Source organism: Parasteatoda tepidariorum, chromosome 5, assembly GCF_982258835.1.
Source record: "Parasteatoda tepidariorum strain Cologne lab strain chromosome 5, Ptep-v5.0, whole genome shotgun sequence".
Lineage (NCBI taxonomy): Eukaryota > Metazoa > Arthropoda > Arachnida > Araneae > Theridiidae > Parasteatoda > Parasteatoda tepidariorum.
In genome coordinates, this window is record NC_141759.1 from 11711339 (window position 1) to 11717338 (window position 6000).

Genomic DNA, 6000 nt, shown 5'->3' on the forward strand with positions numbered 1-6000 from the left:
GAAAGTTCGTATCTTCAGTTCCATTCGCAAACATCATTGGAGAAATAGCGTAATATATAGGCAGGGCGATTGAGCAAATAGTTATTTTCGTGAGGTGATTACTTTTCAAACAAGAGATCATTTTTTTAGTTGTCAATAGCCTCGTGAGTTCGTCTCTCTTCAAATTTATTAGCACCAAAGCAATTGCGCTTGTAATATTAGCAATGTCATAAAATAGGCTTAATTTATCTACTCCAATTTTGATGTGTATGAAAACTCCCAAAGCCGAATTATATATGATAGCCAAAACTAATATAACGCGAACTGAATATAAAATGCACAGATTCCATTTTGTAGGTTTCAGTCGAACCAATCCAAAAAATCCGAAAACGCTGTAAATAAAATACTTTGATTCACATATTTTTTTACTTTGATGAAAATTCACAATTTTTGGTTGGCCGAACATTTTTACAACATGATGCAAAAATTCAATGATGATGAGTTTGAATTAAACTGACTTACTAGATAACAATAAATTATTTCTGATAGAAATTATCGCCAAACTTTAAATCTTTTTAAGGGTTAAATGAAATCAATTTTAAAGTCTCAGAACAATCACTGTATACTGAAAAAAAATTATAAACCTAATGGACTAGGAGATAGATTAAAAAAATATTTCATTTAAAAATATTTTAATTTACAAAAGTGTGATACTTATTATTATCACCCTTTATTGTCTATTTGAATGTTTCGTTTCTTACAATAACTTTTTACTTTAAGAAATCAATATAAAAATAATGAATGTAGAAAATGTAATTCGGAAAAAAATGCATTCGAAATACTGATTGTGGGAACAATTAACAATGGAGATTCCTATCACAAAGAAATCACGCAAATTAATTCTTTTAATTTCATCAATTTAACTATTGAGATTTCTAGAATTCGATATAAACATAAGTTTTGCGCTTTGAATCAATAGAGCACTTAAAATGTTTCTGACAATCAACTGACATGAATACGTAGGAAGCGAGATTTTAATTTCAAAGATGATAAATTATATATTTGCACAACATCATTTGACCAGCGTTTTTAGAAAAGCATTTTTAGTTTTCTGTAAAATTAGAACACTAAAAATTTTAAACTGGATCCCGGTTTTTCTCCTCATAATTGGGTATAATATAAAAAAAACACAACTACTTCCACTTAGTAGGAATAACATTTACCATGATGCAATGCTAAATTCTATGCCACTATCCACATAAATGCCACTATCCACATAAATCAATTATTAATTAAAAATCGAATATCAGTTACTTTTCTTTATAATGCAATAAAATCTGGCAAGCAGCTATTTAAATGATCAAACTCTTCGTTTGTTTATTTGGGGCTTGAAGTTAGGCTCGCAGAAAATGCCGTTCATGGGTTAAATTTAGTAGGAATAACACAACCTGTGAGGTAGGCTATAGTATACCCAATTCAGATTTTAGATAAATGCTGGCACGCTATTTGACGAGACAGAAAAAGCACCTCAGTTGGTTAAAGCTGTTTTTTACAATTTAGCAAGATTTACTAAAAATTTTTAAACTTTAACTTAATTTTTGTTACGTTATTAAGCGTTTACTTCCGTACACCTACTGTTACTTTTTTTTGTTGTGTTTGCGTTTTGCTTTAATCCTTTCCAGTTCAGAACAGTTATTCCGGAAACACTATTTCAACTAATTTTACACACCAACACTAATTTCTCCGATGTCATTAAATGTTTACTTTCGTATACTGGCTTTGTAACCCTTTTCAATTCAGTGTAGTCATTCTGGCGACACTGCTGCAACAAATATTACACAACAACATTAACTGAATTTCTCCGATGTCATTAAATGTTTACTTTTGTATATTGGCCTTATAACCCTTTCCAATTCAGTGTAGCCATTCTGGCGACACTGCTTAAACAAATATTACACAACAACAATAACTGAATTTCTGCGATGTCATTAAATGTTTACTTTTGTATACTGGGGTTAAGTTTTTCTAGTTCAATGCAGCCATTCTGACAACACTACTTTAACAAATGCTACAAGCCACTAGAAATGTAAAACTGATTGCTTTCAAGCGTTTAGCTAGGAATGTTCTTCAAGCAACCAAGAACTAAAGCATGTCACTTCACTTAGAATGTACAGCCTAAATAAAATTCTCTATTGAAATCTGGTGCTTCGGGACGGGTTAATATTATAAAACTTTATAGCTTCTTTAGAATTATACTTTTAGTAGATATACAGTTTTTTCAAGGAGTATCAATGTTTCTTCCTAAAGTGTTCAGACATAACCTCCAACATCAGAAAGCCTCTGCCCGGTTCTGCATAATTATCTGCGCAGACTATTTAGTAACTAAACCAGTTGTGCTCATGTACCGAAATTTTATATTAATAATAATTGAAAGAATTTTAAATTATATATTTGAGAAATAAATCTGGGGTGATAGACAAGTAAATACTTACAACCAATACTATCCCTATATTAAGACAAACCAATAATATCCCTATATTAAGGACATATGTTGGCAATCACTTTCTTATTTTTACTAGATTTTGTATTAAATGGCGCTTTCATAGACTGGTTTATTTTCATAGTGATGTGGTTTGATCGGACTACCTGTAAAAACCTATGTAAAAGCCTTCAGTTGTAGGAGGTGTTGGCTCAGGCCTTACTGATGATTTGATTTATAATGATATAAGCTTAAACGCTGATAGATTAGTTTAAGAAATACTTTAAAACTACGCTTATTTATAATTATTATTTAAAACAATTGAAGTGGGAACAATACAATTCGATTCAAGGTTCTAATAATAAATAAGAAACAGTACATAAGCAGCAATGTTTAAATTGCCCGTTTTACATCTATCATAGCTGATAACATTTATGGATTTTTCATAAAATCGTACTTTTCAATTTAAAGTGGTAGTAAAATGTATGCTTTTTATTTTTTCTCTGTATTTTTTAAATTAATTTCTAATAATTTTTACCACAACTACATTTAATCATATCAAACATGCACATAAATGTATGTTAATCATTCTATCATGTGTTTAAGCTTTGACAAAATGCAAAAAAAAAAAAAAAAATTCTGTCTCTAATTATAATTTATTTTAATTATACTACCAGCGGAAAAAATGATCCTCGGAAGAAAAGTTAAAGAGTTATTCCTTTCTTCCCTCCCAAGTGATAGTTTCCTGATGTCCATCATCTTTATTCATATTCTATAAGGCAGAGATTAGGAACACAGAAGTTTACCTTCGATGTTATTTAAAACAATATTTAAATAAATAAACAAATTTTCTTAAAGTGTCGCCATGTAAAAATCATGTAAAAATTAATTACTGACCAATTTTGTTTTTAAGAAGATGAACATTTCTTAATATTAGCTTTTACTATCGAAATAAAGTTTTTTTATTCGACACCTTCAGATCTATTTACTTTTGCTTAGAAGAGAAAATAAATTAGAGATTAGGAACACAGAAGTTTACCTTCGATGTTATTTAAAACAATATTTAAATAAATAAACAAATTTTCTTAAAGTGTCGCCATGTAAAAATCATGTAAAAATTAATTACTGACCAATTTTGTTTTTAAGAAGATGAACATTTCTTAATATTAGCTTTTACTATCGAAATAAAGTTTTTTTATTCGACACCTTCAGATCTATTTACTTTTGCTTAGAAGAGAAAATAAAACATTCTGGTTAACACAAACATAATAATATAACTTTTTTTTTAAATATTACTACCACTTTTTAATTTTTTTAAGTGCACATCAATCCTGTGCTACTTAATTATATTTTTTTTTATATATGTTTCAACTAATTGTATACTGTGGTGGGAAACATCTTTTTTAAATCGATTATCAAAACAGAAATTATGCAATTACTTTAACTATTTGGGAAAAATATCTAGCTAGAAGCCGGAGAAGTTGGCACATCTGTATTTGAAGGAAAGAAATAAGAACTTTTCCGACACTTTTTAATCACATAGCTGAATTCCGTAGTTGAAGTGGTAGTCAGAGAATATACTGGAATTATGTAAAAAGCAAAGAACAAGCGAAAGACATCTGTAGCAGGGGAAAGTCTGTCTTATAGAATCCAAAACAATGTAATGTCCGTTTCTTAGAATCCAAAGAAAATGTCTTTGTCTATCTTATATATGATATACTTAATGCTGTTTCCGAAAATTCGATCTTCATAAGGAATAACGCTTTTTAAGGAATAATGTTCTATTATTATTCTGTATTTCTTTTAAAACAGACATTTAGGACTATCAGTTCAGTTTTTCTATCCTTAGTTATTGTTTGCATGAAAATAGCGCAGTATAAGAAGAAATGTCACAGTCTTGTGAAACAAAACGAGTGTGTTCTAATTCTTATATAATTGAAAAAATACTCCAGCTTTAAATTAACTGGCCTTATGAAAATTTCTAAAACTTCAGAATTATTGACTAAGTGCATTAATTTTATCTAAGCAAGGAAATATCACCTAATTACCGATTTTTTTAGAAAGAATCCTAATATATTTTTCTCTTCTCTAAAACATTTAAGTTATTATATTTGACCGTAAATCTTCTTACCGTAATACTTTTTTTATCCAGTTCAGTTTTCCGCATGCAAAAAGAATAGGGATTACAATGTGTTGTGTACACTAAAATTAAAAAAAAAAATGTGAATTAAGCACCAATGAAAGTATAGAAATACATAGACTATCATTTTGGTTCTATAGACAAGAATCTCAAATAAAAGTATGTTTATGAATCATATGTGGTTGAAGCATTGCGTTCTATCTGTAAGTCAATTTCTGATTACTTTTTTTGGCTATTATATATTTTATTCGGTGCATTTCGACATTTCATTTTTGCAAAGCTAACTTATTATAATTGTCTAGATTAAAAACTTCATTTCTTCAAAAATATACAAATAAAAAATAATAGTCGACAACTTTAAAGTGTTAAGAAATAGGTGGCCATTTTCAAGACTTTCCAGACGTGAATGAGAGAGAAAAAAGTTTTTTTTTCTTTTTTTAATTAAGTAAAATATATTACTGCTTTAGTTTTCTTGAGATTATTTATTTAACGTAATAATTTTATACTCTTGATTATTTCCCTTTCTGAAGAATCATCCCTATTTATGCATCCATGATTGCTTGCGTTTAAACTTTGGCAAAACTGCTGTGTGTATTTCAACTGCCATTTTACTATTTCAAAGAAATTATAACTTTATAGAAGGGGCGTGAACGCAACAAATTATTGTGACAAAACTGTTTTCAAGAACAGGGCGTTCGCACTTAAATAAAGGTGGTAATTTCTTTTTAGATATACCAACTTTTGGAGCCTTTGAACTACAACCTATTGGTAGCTAAGAGCATAAAAATTACAGTACTGCTTTGTCTCTTTTTAAAAAGAATCAAGTGCTAATGTTTTCAGAAAAGGAACATAAGCATTTAGTGGTTTAAGCGTCGTGCAAAACTCGAAAATTTACATTATTCCCGAACACTGATTTTACTGAAACAGAATATTAAAAAAATATTGTAATAAGCTTTATTTTCTTAAAGAAGTGGTTTTTTTCTCTTTAAGTTGTAACAGTAGCTGATCATTAAAAATTTAAAATTGCACAGAAAAAGACCATTAAATATTATTTGAAATTAGACAAAAAAAACTTAAAATAAAGAGAAAAGAAATGATTCAAGTTTGCTTAGGAAAAATTAAGAGTTGTAAAAGTTAAGAGAAGGAATAGAAGAAAATATCTGTTTTAATTCTAGAAATAGAATTCTTCAACACATTTTCTAATATTTCAGATTAATATCATATTTCTGATGTCTATGATTAGTTGTCTAACGTTTAATTGTCATTGTTCTATAAGCCGTTTCAAACGCGATAAGAAATTAACGGACAACGATACCGATGATAGCGCCTTTTAAATAGATATTGAAGAGAAATTAGCATTTTCCTTTTCATCGAAATCCGAAAGGGATGAATAATTAGAAAA